General features: G+C 57.8%; 1 protein-coding gene across 1 annotated transcript in view; it reads left to right on the forward strand.

Annotated features, from left to right (window-relative positions):
* The window catches only part of stab1 (stabilin 1), a 336,738-nt gene that overhangs the window by 60,366 nt on the left and 250,925 nt on the right, over positions 1–25,447 (forward strand). The gene's annotated exons all lie outside the window — the stretch shown is intronic.

The raw sequence follows: 25,447 nt of genomic DNA on the forward strand, positions 1-25,447 counted from the left end.
ACTACTGGCTCCCTACACTACTGGCTCCCTACACTACTGGCTCCCTACACTACTGGCTCCCTACACTACCGGCCCCATACACTACTGGCTCCCTACACTACTGGCTCCCTACACTACCGGCTCCCTACACTACCGGCCCCATACACTACCGGCTCCCTACACTACCGGCTCCCTACACTACCGGCTCCCTACACTACTGGCTCCCTACACTACCGGCTCCCTACACTACTGGCTCCCTACACTACCGGCTCCATACACTACTGGCTCCCTACACTACTGGCTCCCTACACTACCGGCTCCCTACACTACCGGCTCCCTACTCTACCGGCTCCCTACACTACCGGCTCCCTACACTACCGGCTCCCTACACTACCGTCTCCCTACACTACTGGCTCCCTACACTACCGGCCCCTTACACTACTGGCTCCCTACACTACCGGCTCCCTACACTACTGGCCCCCTACACTACTGGCCCCCTACACTACTGGCTCCCTACACTACTGGCTCCCTACACTACCGGCCCCCTACACTACTGGCTCCCTACTCTACCGGCTCCCTACACTACCGGCTCCCTACACTACTGGCTCCCTACACTACTGGCTCCCTACACTACCGGCTCCCTACACTACTGTCTCCCTACACTACTGGCTCCCTACACTACCGGCCCCTTACACTACTGGCTCCCTACACTACTGGCCCCCTACACTACTGGCCCCCTACACTACTGGCTCCCTACACTACTGGCTCCCTACACTACCGGCCCCCTACACTACTGGCTCCCTACTCTACCGGCTCCCTAAACTACCGGCTCCCTACACTACCGGCTCCCTACACTACTGGCTCCCTACACTACTGGCTCCCTACACTACTGGCTCCCTACACTACTGGCTCCCTACACTACTGGCTCCCTACACTACTGGCTCCCTACACTACTGGCTCCCTACAGTACCGGCTCCCTACACTACCGGCTCCCTACACTACTGGCTCCCTACACTACCGGCTCCCTACACTACCGGCTCCCTACACTACCGGCTCCCTACACTACTGGCTCCCTACACTACCGGCTCCCTACACTACCGGCTCCCTAAACTACTGGCTCCCTACACTACTGGCTCCCTACACTACTGGCTCCCTACACTACTGGCTCCCTACACTACTGGCTCCCTACACTACTGCCTCCCTACTCTACTGGCTCCCTACACTACCGGCTCCCTACACTACTGGCTCCCTACTCTACTGGCTCCATACAATACTGGCTCCATACACTACTGGCTCCCTACACTACCGGCTCCCTACACTACTGGCTCCCTACACTACTGGCTCCCTACACTACTGGCTCCCTACACTACTGGCTCCCTACACTACTGGCTCATTACACTACTGGCTCCCTACATTACTGGCTCCCTACACTACTGGCTCCCTACACTACCGGCTCCATACACTACTGGCTCCCTACACTACTGGCTCCCTACACTACTGGCTCCCTACTCTACTGGCTCCCTACACTACTGGCTCCCTACACTACTGGCTCCCTACACTACTGGCTCCCTACACTACCGGCCCCATACACTACTGGCTCCCTACACTACTGGCTCCCTACACTACCGGCTCCCTACACTACCGGCCCCATACACTACCGGCTCCCTACACTACCGGCTCCCTACACTACCGGCTCCCTACACTACTGGCTCCCTACACTACCGGCTCCCTACACTACTGGCTCCCTACACTACTGGCTGCCTACACTACTGGCTCCATACACTACTGGCTCCCTACACTACTGGCTCCCTACACTACTGGCTCCCTACACTACTGGCTCCCTACAGTACCGGCTCCCTACACTACCGGCTCCCTACACTACTGGCTCCCTACACTACCGGCTCCCTACACTACCGGCTCCCTACACTACCGGCTCCCTACACTACTGGCTCCCTACACTACCGGCTCCCTACACTACCGGCTCCCTAAACTACTGGCTCCCTACACTACTGGCTCCCTACACTACTGGCTCCCTACACTACCGGCCCCATACACTACTGGCTCCCTACACTACCGGCCCCATACACTACCGGCTCCCTACACTACTGGCTCCCTACACTACCGGCTCCCTACACTACTGGCTCCCTACACTACCGGCCCCATACACTACTGGCTCCCTACACTACCGGCCCCATACACTACTGGCTCCCTACACTACTGGCTCCCTACACTACTGGCTCCCTACACTACTGGCTCCCTACACTACCGGCTCCCTAAACTACTGGCTCCCTACACTACCGGCTCCCTACACTACCGGCCCCCTACACTACCGGCTCCCTACACTACTGGCTCCCTACACTACTGGCTCCCTACACTACCGGCTCCCTACACTACCGGCTCCCTACACTACCGGCTCCCTACACTACTGGCTCCCTACACTACCGGCCCCATACACTACTGGCTCCCTACACTACCGGCCCCATACACTACTGGCTCCCTACACTACTGGCTCCCTACACTACCGGCTCCCTAAACTACTGGCTCCCTACTCTACCGGCTCCCTAAACTACCGGCTCCCTACACTACCGGCTCCCTACACTACTGGCTCCCTACACTACCGGCTCCCTACACTACTGGCTCCATACACTACTGGCTCCCTACACTACTGGCTCCATACACTACTGGCTCCCTACACTACTGGCTCCCTACACTACTGGCTCCCTACACTACTGGCTCCCTACACTACTGGCTCCCTACACTACCGGCTCCCTACACTACCGGCTCCCTACACTACTGGCCCCTTACACTACTGGCTCCCTACACTACTGACTCCCTACACTACAGGCTCCCTACACTACTGGCTCCATACACTACTGGCTCCATACACTACTGGCTCCATACACTATTGGCTCCCTACACTACCGGCTCCCTACACTACTGGCTCCTTACACTACTGGCTCCCTACACTACTGGCTCCATACACTACTGGCTCCCTACACTACTGGCTCCTTACACTACTGGCTCCCTACACTACTGGCTCCCTACACTACTGGCTCCCTACACTACTGGCTCCCTACACTACTGGCTCCCTACACTACTGGCTCATTACACTACTGGCTCCCTACATTACTGGCTCCCTACACTACTGGCTCCCTACACTACCGGCTCCATACACTACTGGCTCCCTACACTACTGGCTCCCTACACTACTGGCTCCCTACACTACTGGCTCCCTACACTACTGGCTTCCTACTCTACTGGCTCCCTACACTACTGGCTCCCTACACTACCGGCCCCATACACTACTGGCTCCCTACACTACTGGCTCCCTACACTACCGGCTCCCTACACTACCGGCCCCATACACTACCGGCTCCCTACACTACCGGCTCCCTACACTACCGGCTCCCTACACTACTGGCTCCCTACACTACCGGCTCCCTACACTACTGGCTCCCTACACTACTGGCTCCCTACACTACCGGCTCCCTACACTACTGGCTCCCTACACTACCGGCCCCATACACTACTGGCTCCCTACACTACTGGCTCCCTACACTACCGGCTCCCTACACTACCGGCTCCCTACTCTACCGGCTCCCTACACTACCGGCTCCCTACACTACCGGCTCCCTACACTACTGTCTCCCTACACTACTGGCTCCCTACACTACCGGCCCCTTACACTACTGGCTCCCTACACTACCGGCTCCCTACACTACTGGCCCCCTACACTACTGGCCCCCTACACTACTGGCTCCCTACACTACTGGCTCCCTACACTACCGGCCCCCTACACTACTGGCTCCCTACTCTACCGGCTCCCTACACTACCGGCTCCCTACCCTACTGGCTCCCTACACTACTGGCTCCCTACACTACCGGCTCCCTACACTACTGTCTCCCTACACTACTGGCTCCCTACACTACCGGCCCCTTACACTACTGGCTCCCTACACTACTGGCCCCCTACACTACTGGCCCCCTACACTACTGGCTCCCTACACTACTGGCTCCCTACACTACCGGCCCCCTACACTACTGGCTCCCTACTCTACCGGCTCCCTAAACTACCGGCTCCCTACACTACCGGCTCCCTACACTACTGGCTCCCTACACTACCGGCTCCCTACACTACTGGCTCCATACACTACTGGCTCCCTACACTACTGGCTCCCTACACTACCGGCTCCCTACACTACTGGCTCCATACACTACTGGCTCCCTACACTACTGGCTCCATACACTACTGGCTCCCTACACTACCGGCTCCCTACACTACTGTCTCCCTACACTACTGGCTCCCTACACTACCGGCCCCTTACACTACTGGCTCCCTACACTACTGGCCCCCTACACTACTGGCCCCCTACACTACTGGCTCCCTACACTACTGGCTCCCTACACTACCGGCCCCCTACACTACTGGCTCCCTACTCTACCGGCTCCCTAAACTACCGGCTCCCTACACTACCGGCTCCCTACACTACTGGCTCCCTACACTACCGGCTCCCTACACTACTGGCTCCATACACTACTGGCTCCCTACACTACTGGCTCCCTACACTACCGGCTCCCTACACTACTGGCTCCATACACTACTGGCTCCCTACACTACTGGCTCCATACACTACTGGCTCCCTACACTACTGGCTCCCTACACTACTGGCTCCCTACACTACCGGCTCCCTACACTACTGGCTCCATACACTACTGGCTCCCTACACTACTGGCTCCATACTCTACTGGCTCCCTACACTATTGGCTCCCTACACTACTGGCTCCCGACACTACCGGCTCCCTACACTACTGGCTCCATACACTACTGGCTCCCTACACTACTGGCTCCATACACTACTGGCTCCCTACACTACTGGCTCCCTACACTACCGGCCCCATACACTACCGGCTCCCTACACTACCGGCTCCCTACACTACCGGCTCCCTACACTACTGGCTCCCTACACTACCGGCTCCCTACACTACTGGCTCCCTACACTACTGGCTCCCTACACTACCGGCTCCCTACACTACTGGCTCCCTACACTACCGGCCCCATACACTACTGGCTCCCTACACTACTGGCTCCCTACACTACCGGCTCCCTACACTACCGGCTCCCTACTCTACCGGCTCCCTACACTACCGGCTCCCTACACTACCGGCTCCCTACACTACTGTCTCCCTACACTACTGGCTCCCTACACTACCGGCCCCTTACACTACTGGCTCCCTACACTACCGGCTCCCTACACTACTGGCCCCCTACACTACTGGCCCCCTACACTACTGGCTCCCTACACTACTGGCTCCCTACACTACCGGCTCCCTACACTACTGGCTCCCTACACTACCGGCTCCCTACACTACCGGCTCCCTACCCTACTGGCTCCCTACACTACTGGCTCCCTACACTACCGGCTCCCTACACTACTGTCTCCCTACACTACTGGCTCCCTACACTACCGGCCCCTTACACTACTGGCTCCCTACACTACTGGCCCCCTACACTACTGGCCCCCTACACTACTGGCTCCCTACACTACTGGCTCCCTACACTACCGGCCCCCTACACTACTGGCTCCCTACTCTACCGGCTCCCTAAACTACCGGCTCCCTACACTACCGGCTCCCTACACTACTGGCTCCCTACACTACCGGCTCCCTACACTACTGGCTCCATACACTACTGGCTCCCTACACTACTGGCTCCCTACACTACCGGCTCCCTACACTACTGGCTCCATACACTACTGGCTCCCTACACTACTGGCTCCATACACTACTGGCTCCCTACACTACTGGCTCCCTACACTACTGGCTCCCTACACTACCGGCTCCCTACACTACTGGCTCCATACACTACTGGCTCCCTACACTACTGGCTCCATACTCTACTGGCTCCCTACACTATTGGCTCCCTACACTACTGGCTCCCGACACTACCGGCTCCCTACACTACTGGCTCCATACACTACTGGCTCCCTACACTACTGGCTCCATACACTACTGGCTCCCTACACTACTGGCTCCCTACACTACTGGCTCCCTACACTACTGGCTCCCTACACTACTGGCTCCCTACACTACCGGCTCCCTACACTACCGGCTCCCTACACTACTGGCCCCTTACACTACTGGCTCCCTACACTACTGACTCCCTACACTACAGGCTCCCTACACTACTGGCTCCATACACTACTGCCTCCATACACTACTGGCTCCATACACTATTGGCTCCCTACACTACCGGCTCCCTACACTACTGGCTCCTTACACTACTGGCTCCCTACACTACTGGCTCCATACACTACTGGCTCCCTACACTACTGGCTCCCTACACTACTGGCTCCCTACACTACTGGCTCCCTACACTACTGGCTCCCTACACTACTGGCTCCCTACACTACTGCCTCCCTACACTACTGGCTCCCTACACTACTGGCTCCCTACACTACTGGCTCCCTACACTACCGGCTCCCTACACTACTGGCTCCCTACACTACTGGCTCCCTACACTACTGGCCCACCCCTTCTACTGGCTCCCTACACTACTGGCTCCCTACACTACCGGCTCCCTACACTACCGGCTCCCTACACTACTGGCTCCATACACTACTGGCTCCCTACACTACCGGCTCCCTACACTACCGGCTCCCTACACTACTGTCTCCCTACACTACTGGCTCCCTACACTACTGGCTCCCTACACTACTGGCTCCCTACACTACCGGCTCCCTACACTACTGGCTCCCTACACTACCGGCTCCCTACACTACTGGCTCCCTACACTACTGGCTCCCTACACTACTGGCTCCCTACACTACTGGCTCCCTACACTACGGGCTCCCTACACTACTGGCTCCCTACACTACTGGCTCCCTACACTACTGGCTCCATACACTACTGGCTCCCTACACTACCTGCTCCGTACACTACTGGCTCCCTACACTACCGGCTCCCTACACTACTGGCTCCCTACACTACTGGCTCCCTACACTACCGGCCCCATACACTACTGGCTCCCTACACTACCGGCCCCATACACTACCGGCTCCCTACACTACTGGCTCCCTACACTACCGGCTCCCTACACTACTGGCTCCCTACACTACCGGCCCCATACACTACTGGCTCCCTACACTACCGGCCCCATACACTACTCGCCCCCCTACTACTGGCTCCCTACACTACTGGCTCCCTACACTACTGGCTCCCTACACTACTGGCTCCATACACTACTGGCTCCCTACACTACCGGCTCCCTACACTACCGGCCCCCTACACTACCGGCTCCCTACACTACTGGCTCCCTACACTACTGGCTCCCTACACTACCGGCTCCCTACACTACCGGCTCCCTACACTACCGGCTCCCTACACTACTGGCTCCCTACACTACCGGCCCCATACACTACTGGCTCCCTACACTACCGGCCCCATACACTACTGGCTCCCTACACTACTGGCTCCCTAAACTACTGGCTCCCTACACTACTGCCCCCCCCCTACTACTGGCTCCCTACACTACTGGCTCCCTACACTACCAGCTCTATACACTACTGGCTCCCTACACTACTGGCCCCACCCTACTACTGGCTCCCTACACTACTGGCTCCCTACACTACCGGCTCCCTACACTACTGGCTCCCTACACTACCGGCTCCCTACACTACTGGCTCCCTACACTACTGGCTCCCTACACTACTGGCTCCCTACACTACTGGCTCCCTACACTACTGCCCCCCCCTACTACTGGCTCCCTACACTACTGGCTCCCTACACTACTGGCTCCCTACACTACTGGCTCCATACACTACTGGCTCCCTACAATACCTGCTCCCTACACTACTGGCTCCCTACACTACTGGCTCCCTACACTACTGGCTCCCTACACTACCGGGCCCATACACTACTGGCTCCCTACACTACTGGCTCCCTACACTACCGGCTCCCTACACTACTGGCTCCATACACTACTGGCTCCCTACACTACCGGCTCCCTACACTACTGGCTCCCTACACTACCGGCCCCATACACTACTGGCTCCCTACACTACCGGCCCCATACACTACTGCCCCCCCCCTACTACTGGCTCCCTACACTACTGGCTCCCTACACTACTGGCTCCCTACACTACTGGCTCCATACACTACTGGCTCCCTACACTACCGGCTCCCTACACTACCGGCCCCCTACACTACCGGCTCCCTACACTACTGGCTCCCTACACTACTGGCTCCCTACACTACCGGCTCCCTACACTACCGGCTCCCTACACTACCGGCTCCCTACACTACTGGCTCCCTACACTACCGGCCCCATACACTACTGGCTCCCTACACTACCGGCCCCATACACTACTGGCTCCCTACACTACTGGCTCCCTAAACTACTGGCTCCCTACACTACTGCCCCCCCCCCTACTACTGGCTCCCTACGCTACTGGCTCCCTACACTACCAGCTCTATACACTACTGGCTCCCTACACTACCGGCTCCCTACACTACTGGCTCCCTACACTACCGGCTCCCTACACTACTGGCTCCCTACACTACTGGCTCCCTACACTACTGGCTCCCTACACTACTGGCTCCCTACACTACTTCCCCCCCCCCTACTACTGGCTCCCTACACTACTGGCTCCCTACACTACTGGCTCCCTACACTACTGGCTCCATACACTACTGGCTCCCTACACTACCTGCTCCCTACACTACTGGCTCCCTACACTACTGGCTCCCTACACTACTGGCTCCCTACACTACCGGCCCCATACACTACTGACTCCCTACACTACTGGCTCCCTACACTACCGGCTCCCTACACTACTGGCTCCATACACTACTGGCTCCCTACACTACTGGCTCCCTACACTACCGGCTCCCTACACTACTGGCTCCCTACACTACTGGCTCCCTACACTACTGGCTCCCTACACTACTGGCTCCCTACACTACTGGCTCCCTACACTACTGCCTCCCTACACTACTGGCTCCCTACACTACTGGCTCCCTACACTACTGGCTCCCTACACTACCGGCTCCCTACACTACTGGCTCCCTACACTACTGGCTCCCTACACTACTGGCCCACCCCTTCTACTGGCTCCCTACACTACTGGCTCCCTACACTACCGGCTCCCTACACTACCGGCTCCCTACACTACTGGCTCCATACACTACTGGCTCCCTACACTACCGGCTCCCTAAACTACTGGCTCCCTACTCTACTGGCTCCCTACACTACTGCCCCCCCCCTACTACTGGCTCCCTACACTACTGGCTCCCTACACTACCGGCTCCCTACACTACTGGCTCCCTACACTACCGGCTCCCTACACTACTGGCTCCCTACACTACTGGCTCCCTACACTACTTGCTCCCTACACTACTGGCTCCCTACACTACTGCCCCCCCCCCCCCCCTACTACTGGCTCCCTACACTACTGGCTCCCTACACTACTGGCTCCCTACACTACTGGCTCCATACACTACTGGCTCCCTACACTACCTGCTCCCTACACTACTGGCTCCCTACACTACCGGCTCCCTACACTACTGGCTCCCTACACTACTGGCTCCCTACACTACCGGCCCCATACACTACTGGCTCCCTACACTACCGGCCCCATACACTACCGGCTCCCTACACTACTGGCTCCCTACACTACCGGCTCCCTACACTACTGGCTCCCTACACTACCGGCCCCATACACTACTGGCTCCCTACACTACCGGCCCCATACACTACTGGCTCCCTACACTACTGGCTCCCTACACTACTGGCTCCCTACACTACCGGCTCCCTACACTACCGGCTCCCTAAACTACTGGCCCCCTACACTACCGGCTCCCTACACTACCGGCTCCCTACACTACTGGCTCCCTACACTACCGGCTCCCTAAACTACCGGCTCCCTACACTACCGGCTCCCTACACTACTGTCTCCCTACACTACTGGCTCCCTACACTACCGGCTCCCTACACTACCGGCCCCCTACACTACCGGCTCCCTACACTACTGGCTCCCTACACTACTGGCTCCCTACACTACCGGCTCCCTACACTACCGGCTCCCTACACTACCGGCTCCCGACATTACTGGCTCCCTACACTACCGGCCCCATACACTACTGGCTCCCTACACTACCGGCCCCATACACTACTGGCTCCCTACACTACTGGCTCCCTAAACTACTGGCTCCCTACACTACTGCCCCCCCCCCTACTACTGGCTCCCTACGCTACTGGCTCCCTACACTACCAGCTCTATACACTACTGGCTCCCTACACTACCGGCTCCCTACACTACTGGCTCCCTACACTACCGGCTCCCTACACTACTGGCTCCCTACACTACTGGCTCCCTACACTACTGGCTCCCTACACTACTGGCTCCCTACACTACTTCCCCCCCCCCCCTACTACTGGCTCCCTACACTACTGGCTCCCTACACTACTGGCTCCCTACACTACTGGCTCCATACACTACTGGCTCCCTACACTACCTGCTCCCTACACTACTGGCTCCCTACACTACTGGCTCCCTACACTACTGGCTCCCTACACTACCGGCCCCATACACTACTGACTCCCTACACTACTGGCTCCCTACACTACCGGCTCCCTACACTACTGGCTCCATACACTACTGGCTCCCTACACTACTGGCTCCCTACACTACCGGCTCCCTACACTACTGGCTCCCTACACTACTGGCTCCCTACACTACTGGCTCCCTACACTACTGGCTCCCTACACTACTGGCTCCCTACACTACTGCCTCCCTACACTACTGGCTCCCTACACTACTGGCTCCCTACACTACTGGCTCCCTACACTACCGGCTCCCTACACTACTGGCTCCCTACACTACTGGCTCCCTACACTACTGGCCCACCCCTTCTACTGGCTCCCTACACTACTGGCTCCCTACACTACCGGCTCCCTACACTACCGGCTCCCTACACTACTGGCTCCATACACTACTGGCTCCCTACACTACCGGCTCCCTAAACTACTGGCTCCCTACTCTACTGGCTCCCTACACTACTGCCCCCCCCCTACTACTGGCTCCCTACACTACTGGCTCCCTACACTACCGGCTCCCTACACTACTGGCTCCCTACACTACCGGCTCCCTACACTACTGGCTCCCTACACTACTGGCTCCCTACACTACTTGCTCCCTACACTACTGGCTCCCTACACTACTGCCCCCCCCCCCCCCCCCTACTACTGGCTCCCTACACTACTGGCTCCCTACACTACTGGCTCCCTACACTACTGGCTCCATACACTACTGGCTCCCTACACTACCTGCTCCCTACACTACTGGCTCCCTACACTACCGGCTCCCTACACTACTGGCTCCCTACACTACTGGCTCCCTACACTACCGGCCCCATACACTACTGGCTCCCTACACTACCGGCCCCATACACTACCGGCTCCCTACACTACTGGCTCCCTACACTACCGGCTCCCTACACTACTGGCTCCCTACACTACCGGCCCCATACACTACTGGCTCCCTACACTACCGGCCCCATACACTACTGGCTCCCTACACTACTGGCTCCCTACACTACTGGCTCCCTACACTACCGGCTCCCTACACTACCGGCTCCCTAAACTACTGGCCCCCTACACTACCGGCTCCCTACACTACCGGCTCCCTACACTACTGGCTCCCTACACTACCGGCTCCCTAAACTACCGGCTCCCTACACTACCGGCTCCCTACACTACTGTCTCCCTACACTACTGGCTCCCTACACTACCGGCTCCCTACACTACCGGCTCCCTACACTACTGGCCCCTTACACTAATGGCTCCCTACACTACCGGCCCCATACACTACCGGCTCCCTACACTACTGGCTCCCTACACTACCGGCTCCCTACACTACTGGCTCCCTACACTACCGGCCCCATACACTACTGGCTCCCTACACTACCGGCCCCATACACTACTGGCTCCCTACACTACTGGCTCCCTACACTACTGGCTCCCTACACTACCGGCTCCCTACACTACCGGCTCCCTAAACTACTGGCCCCCTACACTACCGGCTCCCTACACTACCGGCTCCCTACACTACTGGCTCCCTACACTACCGGCTCCCTACACTACCGGCTCCCTACACTACCGGCTCCCTACACTACTGGCTCCCTACACTACCGGCCCCATACACTACTGGCTCCCTACACTACCGGCCCCATACACTACTGGCTCCCTACACTACTGGCTCCCTACACTACCGGCTCCCTACACTACTGGCTCCCTACTCTACCGGCTCCCTAAACTACCGGCTCCCAACACTACCGGCTCCCTACACTACTGTCTCCCTACACTACTGGCTCCCTACACTAACGGCTCCCTACACTACCGGCTCCCTACACTACTGGCTCCCTACACTACCGGCCCCATACACTACTGGCTCCCTACACTACTGGCTCCCTACACTACTGGCTCCCTACACTACCGGCTCCCTACACTACCGGCTCCCTACTCTACCGGCTCCCTACACTACCTGCTCCCTACACTACCGGCTCCCTACACTACTGTCTCCCTACACTACTGGCTCCCTACACTACCGGCCCCTTACACTACTGGCTCCCTACACTACCGGCTCCCTACACTACTGGCCCCCTACACTACTGGCCCCCTACACTACTGGCTCCCTACACTACTGGCTCCCTACACTACCGGCCCCCTACACTACTGGCTCCCTACTCTACCGGCTCCCTAAACTACCGGCTCCCTACACTACCGGCTCCCTACACGACTGTCTCCCTACACTACTGGCTCCCTACACTACCGGCTCCCTACACTACCGGCTCCCTACACTACTGGCTCCCTACACTACCGGCCCCATACACTACCGGCTCCATAAACTACCGGCTCCATACACTACCGGCTCCCTACACTACCGGCTCCCTACACTACCGGCTCCCTACACTACCGGCTCCCTACACTACCGGCTCCCTACACTACCGGCTCCCTACACTACCGGCTCCCTACACTACTGGCCCCTTACACTACTGGCTCCCTACACTACCGGCTCCCTACACTACTGGCCCCCTACACTACTGGCCCCCTACACTACTGGCTCCCTACACTACTGGCTCCCTACACTACCGGCCCCCTACACTACTGGCTCCCTACACTACTGGCTCCCTACACTACCGGCCCCCTACACTACTGGCTCCCTACACTACCGGCCCCCTACACTACCGGCTCCCTATACTACTGGCTCCCTACACTACTGGCTCCCTACACTACTGGCTGCCTACACTACTGGCTCCCTACACTACTGGCTCCCTACACTACCGGCTCCCTACACTACTGGCTCCCTACACTACTGGCCCCCTACACTACTGGCTCCCTACACTACTGGCTCCCTACACTACTGGCTCCCTACACTACCGGCTCCCTACACTACTGGCTCCCTACACTACTGGCACCCTACACTACTGGCTCCCTACTCTACTGGCTCCCTACACTACTGGCTCCCTACACTACTGGCTCCATACACTACTGGCCCCCTACAGTACTGGCTCCCTACACTACCGGCTTCCTACCCTACTGGCTCCATACACTACTGGCTCCCTACACTACCGGCTCCCTACTCTACCGGCTCCCTACACTACTGACTCCCTACACTACTGGCTCCCTACACTACTGGCTCCCTACACTACTGGCTCCCTACACTACTGGCTCCCTACACTACTGGCTCCCTACTCTACTGGCTCCCTACACTACTGGCTCCCTACACTACTGGCTCCATACACTACTGGCCCCCTACAGTACTGGCTCCCTACACTACCGGCTTCCTACCCTACTGGCTCCATACACTACTGGCTCCCTACACTAACGGCTCCCTACTCTACCGGCTCCCTACACTACTGACTCCCTACACTACTGGCTCCCTACACTACTGGCTCCCTACACTACTGGCCCCCTACACTACCGGCTCCCTACACTACTGGCTCCCTACACTACTGGCCCCCTACACTACTGGCTCCCTACACTACCGGCTCCCTACACTACTGGCTCCCTACACTACCGGCTCCCTACACTACCGGCCCCCTACACTACTGGCTCCCTACTCTACTGGCTCCCTACACTACTGGCTCCATACACTACTGGCTCCCTACACTACCGGCCCCCTACACTACTGGCTCCCTACACTACTGGCTCCCTACACTACTGGCTCCATACACTACTGGCTCCCTACACTACCGGCCCCCTACACTACTGGCTCCCTACACTACTGGCTCCCTACACTACTGGCTCCATACACTACTGGCTCCCTACACTACTGGCTCCCTACACTGCTGGCTCCCTACACTACTGGCTCCCTACACTACTGGCTCCCTACACTACTGGCTCCCTACACTACTGGCCCCCTACACTACTGGCTCCCTACACTACTGGCTCCCTACACTACTGGCTCCCTACACTACTGGCCCCCTACACTACTGGCTCCCTACACTACTGGCTCCCTACACTACTGGCTCCCTACACTACTGGCTCCCTACACTACTGGCTCCCTACACTACTGGCTCCCTACACTACTGGCTCCCTACACTACTGGCTCCCTACACTACTGGCCCCCTACACTACTGGCTCCCTACACTACTGGCTCCCTACACTACTGGCTCCCTACACTACTGGCTCCCTACACTACTGGCTCCCTACACTACTGGCTCCCTACACTACTGGCTCCCTACACTACTGGCTCCCTACTCTACTGGCTCCCTACACTACTGGCTCCCTACACTACTGGCTCCATACACTACTGGCCCCCTACAGTACTGGCTCCCTACACTACCGGCTTCCTACCCTACTGGCTCCATACACTACTGGCTCCCTACACTACCGGCTCCCTACTCTACCGGCTCCCTACACTACTGACTCCCTACACTACTGGCTCCCTACACTACTGGCTCCCTACACTACTGGCCCCCTACACTACCGGCTCCCTACACTACTGGCTCCCTACACTAATGGCCCCCTACACTACTGGCTCCCTACAGTACCGGCTCCCTACACTACTGGCTCCCTACACTACCGGCTCCCTACACTACCGGCCCCCTACACTACTGGCTCCCTACACTACTGGCTCCCTACACTACTGGCTCCATACACTACTGGCTCCCTACACTACCGGCCCCCTACACTACTGGCTCCTTACACTACTGGCTCCCTACACTACTGGCTCCATACACTACTGGCTCCCTACACTACCGGCCCCCTACACTACTGGCTCCCTACACTACTGGCTCCCTACACTACTGGCTCCATACACTACTGGCTCCCTACACTACTGGCTCCCTACACTACTGGCTCCCTACACTACTGGCCCCCTACACTACTGGCTCCCTACACTACCGGCTCCCTACACTACTGGCTCCCTACACTACCGGCTCCCTACACTACCGGCCCCCTACACTACTGGCTCCCTACACTACTGGCTCCCTACACTACTGGCTCCATACACTACTGGCTCCCTACACTACCGGCCCCCTACACTACTGGCTCCCTACACTACTGGCTCCCTACACTACTGGCTCCATACACTACTGGCTCCCTACACTACCGGCCCCCTACACTACTGGCTCCCTACACTACTGGCTCCCTACACTACTGGCTCCATACACTACTGGCTCCCTACACTACTGGCTCCCTACACTACTGGCTCCCTACACTACTGGCTCCCTACACTACTGGCTCCCTACACTACTGGCCCCCTACACTACTGGCTCCCTACACTACTGGCTCCCTACACTACTGGCCCCCTACACTACTGGCTCCCTACACTACTGGCTCCCTACACTACTGGCTCCCTACACTACTGGCTCCCTACACTACTGGCTCCCTACACTACTGGCTCCCTACACTACTGGCTCCCTACACTACTGGCCCCCTACACTACTGGCTCCCTACACTACTGGCTCCCTACACTACTGGCTCCCTACACTACTGGCCCCCTACACTACTGGCTCCCTACACTACTGGCTCCCTACACTACTGGCTCCCTACACTACTGGCTCCCTACACTACTGGCTCCCTACACTACTGGCTCCCTACACTACCGGCCCCCTACACTACTGGCTCCCTACACTACTGGCTCCCTACACTACTGGCTCCCTACACTACTGGCCCCCTACACTACTGGCTCCCTACACTACTGGCTCCCTACACTACTGGCTCCCTACTCTACTGGCTCCCTACACTACTGGCTCCCTACACTACTGGCTCCATACACTACTGGCTCCCTACACTACTGGCTCCCTACACTACTGGCTCCCTACACTACTGGCTCCCTACACTACTGGCTCCCTACACTACTGGCCCCCTACACTACTGGCTCCCTACACTACTGGCTCCCTACACTACTGGCCCCCTACACTACTGGCTCCCTACACTACTGGCTCCCTACACTACTGGCTCCCTACACTACTGGCTCCCTACACTACTGGCTCCCTACACTACTGGCTCCCTACACTACTGGCTCCCTACACTACTGGCCCCCTACACTACTGGCTCCCTACACTACTGGCTCCCTACACTACTGGCTCCCTACACTACTGGCCCCCTACACTACTGGCTCCCTACACTACTGGCTCCCTACACTACTGGCTCCCTACACTACTGGCTCCCTACACTACTGGCTCCCTACACTACTGGCTCCCTACACTACTGGCCCCCTACACTACTGGCTCCCTACACTACCGGCTCCCTACACTACTGGCTCCCTACACTACTGGCCCCCTACACTACTGGCTCCCTACACTACCGGCCCCCTACACTACTGGCTCCCTACACTACTGGCTCCCTACACTACCGGCCCCCTACACTACTGGCTCCCTACACTACCGGCCCCCTACACTACCGGCTCCCTATACTACTGGCTCCCTACACTACTGGCTCCCTACACTACTGGCTGCCTACACTACTGGCTCCCTACACTACTGGCTCCCTACACTACCGGCTCCCTACACTACTGGCTCCCTACACTACTGGCCCCCTACACTACTGGCTCCCTACACTACTGGCTCCCTACACTACTGGCTCCCTACACTACCGGCTCCCTACACTACTGGCTCCCTACACTACTGGCACCCTACACTACTGGCTCCCTACTCTACTGGCTCCCTACACTACTGGCTCCCTACACTACTGGCTCCATACACTACTGGCCCCCTACAGTACTGGCTCCCTACACTACCGGCTTCCTACCCTACTGGCTCCATACACTACTGGCTCCCTACACTACCGGCTCCCTACTCTACCGGCTCCCTACACTACTGACTCCCTACACTACTGGCTCCCTACACTACTGGCTCCCTACACTACTGGCTCCCTACACTACTGGCTCCCTACTCTACTGGCTCCCTACACTACTGGCTCCCTACACTACTGGCTCCATACACTACTGGCCCCCTACAGTACTGGCTCCCTACACTACCGGCTTCCTACCCTACTGGCTCCATACACTACTGGCTCCCTACACTAACGGCTCCCTACTCTACCGGCTCCCTACACTACTGACTCCCTACACTACTGGCTCCCTACACTACTGGCTCCCTACACTACTGGCCCCCTACACTACCGGCTCCCTACACTACTGGCTCCCTACACTACTGGCCCCCTACACTACTGGCTCCCTACACTACCGGCTCCCTACACTACTGGCTCCCTACACTACCGGCTCCCTACACTACCGGCCCCCTACACTACTGGCTCCCTACTCTACTGGCTCCCTACACTACTGGCTCCATACACTACTGGCTCCCTACACTACCGGCCCCCTACACTACTGGCTCCCTACACTACTGGCTCCCTACACTACTGGCTCCATACACTACTGGCTCCCTACACTACCGGCCCCCTACACTACTGGCTCCCTACACTACTGGCTCCCTACACTACTGGCTCCATACACTACTGGCTCCCTACACTACTGGCTCCCTACACTGCTGGCTCCCTACACTACTGGCTCCCTACACTACTGGCTCCCTACACTACTGGCTCCCTACACTACTGGCCCCCTACACTACTGGCTCCCTACACTACTGGCTCCCTACACTACTGGCTCCCTACACTACTGGCCCCCTACACTACTGGCTCCCTACACTACTGGCTCCCTACACTACTGGCTCCCTACACTACTGGCTCCCTACACTACTGGCTCCCTACACTACTGGCTCCCTACACTACTGGCTCCCTACACTACTGGCTCCCTACACTACTGGCCCCCTACACTACTGGCTCCCTACACTACTGGCTCCCTACACTACTGGCTCCCTACACTACTGGCTCCCTACACTACTGGCTCCCTACACTACTGGCTCCCTACACTACTGGCTCCCTACACTACTGGCTCCCTACTCTACTGGCTCCCTACACTACTGGCTCCCTACACTACTGGCTCCATACACTACTGGCCCCCTACAGTACTGGCTCCCTACACTACCGGCTTCCTACCCTACTGGCTCCATACACTACTGGCTCCCTACACTACCGGCTCCCTACTCTACCGGCTCCCTACACTACTGACTCCCTACACTACTGGCTCCCTACACTACTGGCTCCCTACACTACTGGCCCCCTACACTACCGGCTCCCTACACTACTGGCTCCCTACACTAATGGCCCCCTACACTACTGGCTCCCTACAGTACCGGCTCCCTACACTACTGGCTCCCTACACTACCGGCTCCCTACACTACCGGCCCCCTACACTACTGGCTCCCTACACTACTGGCTCCCTACACTACTGGCTCCATACACTACTGGCTCCCTACACTACCGGCCCCCTACACTACTGGCTCCTTACACTACTGGCTCCCTACACTACTGGCTCCATACACTACTGGCTCCCTACACTACCGGCCCCCTACACTACTGGCTCCCTACACTACTGGCTCCCTACACTACTGGCTCCATACACTACTGGCTCCCTACACTACTGGCTCCCTACACTACTGGCTCCCTACACTACTGGCCCCCTACACTACTGGCTCCCTACACTACCGGCTCCCTACACTACTGGCTCCCTACACTACCGGCTCCCTACACTACCGGCCCCCTACACTACCGGCTCCCTACACTACTGGCTCCCTACACTACTGGCTCCCTACACTACTGGCCCCCTACACTACTGGCTCCCTACACTACTGGCTCCCTACACTACTGGCCCCCTACACTACTGGCTCCCTACACTACTGGCTCCCTACACTACTGGCTCCCTACACTACTGGCTCCCTACACTACTGGCTCCCTACACTACTGGCTCCCTACACTACTGGCTCCCTACACTACTGGCCCCCTACACTACTGGCTCCCTACACTACTGGCTCCCTACACTACTGGCTCCCTACACTACTGGCCCCCTACACTACTGGCTCCCTACACTACTGGCTCCCTACACTACTGGCTCCCTACACTACTGGCTCCCTACACTACTGGCTCCCTACACTACTGGCTCCCTACACTACTGGCCCCCTACACTACTGGCTCCCTACACTACTGGCTCCCTACACTACTGGCTCCCTACACTACTGGCCCCCTACACTACTGGCTCCCTACACTACTGGCTCCCTACACTACTGGCTCCCTACACTACTGGCTCCCTACTCTACTGGCTCCCTACACTACCGGCTCCCTACACTACTGGCTCCCTACACTACTGGCTCCCTACACTACTGGCCCCCTACACTACTGGCTCCCTACACTACTGGCTCCCTACACTACTGGCTCCCTACACTACTGGCCCCCTACACTACTGGCTCCCTACACTACTGGCTCCCTACACTACTGGCTCCCTACACTACTGGCTCCCTACACTACTGGCTCCCTACACTACTGGCTCCCTACACTACTGGCTCCCTACACTACTGGCCCCCTACACTACTGGCTCCCTACACTACTGGCTCCCTACACTACTGGCTCCCTACACTACTGGCTCCCTACACTACTGGCTCCCTACACTACTGGCTCCCTACACTACTGGCTCCCTACACTACTGGCTCCCTAAACTACTGGCTCCCTACACTACTGGCTCCCTACACTACTGGCTCCCTACACTACTGGCTCCCTACTCTACTGGCTCCCTACACTACTGGCTCCCTACACTACTGGCTCCATACACTACTGGCCCCCTACAGTACTGGCTCCCTACACTACCGGCTTCCCCCTACACTACTGGCTCCCTACACTACTGGCCCCCTACACTACCGGCTCCCTACACTACTGGCTCCCTACACTAATGGCCCCCTACACTACTGGCTCCCTACAGTACCGGCTCCCTACACTACTGGCTCCCTACACTACTGGCTCCATACACTACTGGCTCCCTACACTACCGGCCCCCTACACTACTGGCTCCCTACACTACTGGCTCCCTACACTACTGGCTCCATACACTACTGGCTCCCTACACTACTGGCCCCCTACACTACTGGCTCCCTACACTACTGGCTCCCTACACTACTGGCTCCATACACTACTGGCTCCCTACACTACTGGCTCCCTACACTACTGGCTCCCTACACTACTGGCTCCCTACACTACTGGCTCCCTACACTACCGGCCCCCTATACTACTGGCTCCCTACACTACTGGCTCCCTACACTACTGGCTCCATACACTACTGGCTCCCTACACTACTGGCTCCCTACACTACTGGCTCCCTACACTACTGGCTCCCTACACTACTGGCTCCCTACACTACTGGCCCCCTACACTACTGGCTCCCTACACTACTGGCTCCCTACACTACTGGCTCCCTACACTACTGGCCCCCTACACTACTGGCTCCCTACACTACTGGCTCCCTACACTACTGGCTCCCTACACTACTGGCTCCCTACACTACTGGCTCCCTACACTACTGGCTCCCTACACTACTGGCTCCCTACACTACTGGCCCCCTACACTACTGGCTCCCTACACTACTGGCTCCCTACACTACTGGCTCCCTACACTACTGGCTCCCTACACTACTGGCTCCCTACACTACTGGCTCCCTACACTACTGGCTCCCTACACTACTGGCTCCCTAAACTACTGGCTCCCTACACTACTGGCTCCCTACACTACTGGCTCCCTACACTACTGGCTCCCTACTCTACTGGCTCCCTACACTACTGGCTCCCTACACTACTGGCTCCATACACTACTGGCCCCCTACAGTACTGGCTCCCTACACTACCGGCTTCCTACCCTACTGGCTCCATACACTACTGGCTCCCTACACTACCGGCTCCCTACTCTACCGGCTCCCTACACTACTGACTCCCTACACTACTGGCTCCCTACACTACTGGCTCCCTACACTACTGGCCCCCTACACTACCGGCTCCCTACACTACTGGCTCCCTACACTAATGGCCCCCTACACTACTGGCTCCCTACAGTACCGGCTCCCTACACTACTGGCTCCCTACACTACCGGCTCCCTACACTACCGGCCCCCTACACTACTGGCTCCCTACACTACTGGCTCCCTACACTACTGGCTCCATACACTACTGGCTCCCTACACTACCGGCCCCCTACACTACTGGCTCCCTACACTACTGGCTCCCTACACTACTGGCTCCATACACTACTGGCTCCCTACACTACCGGCCCCCTACACTACTGGCTCCCTACACTACTGGCTCCCTACACTACTGGCTCCATACACTACTGGCTCCCTACACTACTGGCTCCCTACACTACTGGCTCCCTACACTACTGGCTCCCTACACTACTGGCTCCCTACACTACTGGCTCCCTACACTACTGGCTCCCTACTCTACTGGCTCCCTACACTACTGGCTCCCTACACTACTGGCTCCATACACTACTGGCCCCCTACAGTACTGGCTCCCTACACTACCGGCTTCCTACCCTACTGGCTCCATACACTACTGGCTCCCTACACTACCGGCTCCCTACTCTACCGGCTCCCTACACTACTGACTCCCTACACTACTGGCTCCCTACACTACTGGCTCCCTACACTACTGGCCCCCTACACTACCGGCTCCCTACACTACTGGCTCCCTACACTAATGGCCCCCTACACTACTGGCTCCCTACAGTACCGGCTCCCTACACTACTGGCTCCCTACACTACCGGCTCCCTACACTACCGGCCCCCTACACTACTGGCTCCCTACACTACTGGCTCCCTACACTACTGGCTCCATACACTACTGGCTCCCTACACTACCGGCCCCCTACACTACTGGCTCCCTACACTACTGGCTCCCTACACTACTGGCTCCATACACTACTGGCTCCCTACACTACCGGCCCCCTACACTACTGGCTCCCTACACTACTGGCTCCCTACACTACCGGCTCCATACACCACTGGCTCCCTACACTACTGGCTCCCTACACTACTGGCTCCCTACACTACTGGCTCCCTACACTACTGGCTCCCTACACTACTGGCTCCCTACACTACTGGCCCCCTACACTACTGGCTCCCTACACTACTGGCTCCCTACACTACTGGCTCCCTACACTACTGGCCCCCTACACTACTGGCTCCCTACACTACTGGCTCCCTACACTACTGGCTCCCTACACTACTGGCTCCCTACTCTACTGGCTCCCTACTCTACCGGCTCCCTACACTACTGACTCCCTACACTACTGGCTCCCTACACTACTGGCTCCCTACACTACTGGCCCCCTACACTACCGGCTCCCTACACTACTGGCTCCCTACACTAATGGCCCCCTACACTACTGGCTCCCTACAGTACCGGCTCCCTACACTACTGGCTCCCTACACTACCGGCTCCCTACACTACTGGCTCCCTACACTACTGGCTCCATACACTACTGGCTCCCTACACTACCGGCCCCCTACACTACTGGCTCCCTACACTACTGGCTCCCTACACTACTGGCTCCATACACTACTGGCTCCCTACACTACCGGCCCCCTACACTACTGGCTCCCTACACTACTGGCTCCCTACACTACTGGCTCCATACACTACTGGCTCCCTACACTACTGGCTCCCTACACTACTGGCTCCCTACACTACTGGCCCCCTACACTACTGGCTCCCTACACTACCGGCTCCCTACACTACTGGCTCCCTACACTACCGGCTCCCTACACTACCGGCCCCCTACACTACTGGCTCCCTACACTACTGGCTCCCTACACTACTGGCTCCATACACTACTGGCTCCCTACACTACCGGCCCCCTACACTACTGGCTCCCTACACTACTGGCTCCCTACACTACTGGCTCCATACACTACTGGCTCCCTACACTACCGGCCCCCTACACTACTGGCTCCCTACACTACTGGCTCCCTACACTACTGGCTCCATACACTACTGGCTCCCTACACTACTGGCTCCCTACACTACTGGCTCCCTACACTACTGGCTCCCTACACTACTGGCTCCCTACACTACTGGCTCCCTACACTACTGGCCCCCTACACTACTGGCTCCCTACACTACTGGCTCCCTACACTACTGGCTCCCTACACTACCGGCCCCCTACACTACTGGCTCCCTACACTACTGGCTCCCTACACTACTGGCTCCCTACACTACTGGCTCCCTACACTACTGGCTCCCTACACTACTGGCTCCCTACACTACTGGCTCCCTACACTACTGGCTCCCTACACTACTGGCCCCCTACACTACTGGCTCCCTACACTACTGGCTCCCTACACTACTGGCTCCCTACACAACTGGCTCCCTACACTACTGGCTCCCTACACTACTGGCTCCATACACTACTGGCTCCCTACACTACTGGCTCCCTACACTACTGGCTCCCTACACTACTGGCTCCCTACACTACTGGCTCCCTACACTACTGGCTCCCTACACTACTGGCTCCCTACACTACTGGCTCCCTACACTACTGGCTCCATACACTACTGGCCCCCTACAGTACTGGCTCCCTACACTACCGGCTTCCTACCCTACTGGCTCCATACACTACTGGCTCCCTACACTACCGGCTCCCTACTCTACCGGCTCCCTACACTACTGACTCCCTACACTACTGGCTCCCTACACTACTGGCTCCCTACACTACTGGCCCCCTACAATACCGGCTCCCTACACTACTGGCTCCCTACACTACTGGCTCCCTACACTACTGGCTCCCTACACTACTGGCTCCCTACACTACTGGCTCCCTACACTACCGGCTCCCTACACTACCGGCCCCCTACACTACTGGCTCCCTACACTACTGGCTCCCTACACTACTGGCTCCCTACACTACTGGCCCCCTACACTACTGGCTCCCTACACTACTGGCTCCCTACACTACTGGCTCCCTACACTACTGGCTCCCTACACTACTGGCTCCCTACACTACTGGCTCCCTACACTACTGGCTCCCTACACTACTGGCCCCCTACACTACTGGCTCCCTACACTACTGGCTCCCTACACTACTGGCTCCCTACACTACTGGCTCCATACACTACTGGCCCCCTACAGTACTGGCTCCCTACACTACCGGCTTCCTACCCTACTGGCTCCATACACTACTGGCTCCCTACACTACCGGCTCCCTACTCTACCGGCTCCCTACACTACTGACTCCCTACACTACTGGCTCCCTACACTACTGGCTCCCTACACTACTGGCCCCCTACACTACCGGCTCCCTACACTACTGGCTCCCTACACTAATGGCCCCCTACACTACTGGCTCCCTACAGTACCGGCTCCCTACACTACTGGCTCCCTACACTACCGGCTCCCTACACTACCGGCCCCCTACACTACTGGCTCCCTACACTACTGGCTCCCTACACTACTGGCTCCATACACTACTGGCTCCCTACACTACCGGCCCCCTACACTACTGGCTCCCTACACTACTGGCTCCCTACACTACTGGCTCCATACACTACTGGCTCCCTACACTACCGGCCCCCTACACTACTGGCTCCCTACACTACTGGCTCCCTACACTACTGGCTCCATACACTACTGGCTCCCTACACTACTGGCTCCCTACACTACTGGCTCCCTACACTACTGGCTCCCTACACTACTGGCTCCCTACATTACTGGCTCCCTACACTACTGGCTCCCTACACTACTGGCTCCCTACACTACTGGCTCCCTACACTACTGGCTCCCTACACTACTGGCCCCCTACACTACTGGCTCCCTACACTACTGGCTCCCTACACTACTGGCTCCCTACACTACTGGCTCCCTACTCTACTGGCTCCCTACACTACTGGCTCCCTACACTACTGGCTCCCTACACTACTGGCTCCCTACACTACTGGCTCCCTACACTACTGGCTCCCTACACTACTGGCTCCCTACACTACTGGCTCCCTACACTACTGGCTCCCTACACTACTGGCCCCCTACACTACTGGCTCCCTACACTACTGGCTCCCTACACTACTGGCTCCCTCCTCCCTGTTTAGTGCACTTC

This window comes from Salvelinus alpinus, chromosome 2 (assembly GCF_045679555.1).
Source record: "Salvelinus alpinus chromosome 2, SLU_Salpinus.1, whole genome shotgun sequence".
Lineage (NCBI taxonomy): Eukaryota > Metazoa > Chordata > Actinopteri > Salmoniformes > Salmonidae > Salvelinus > Salvelinus alpinus.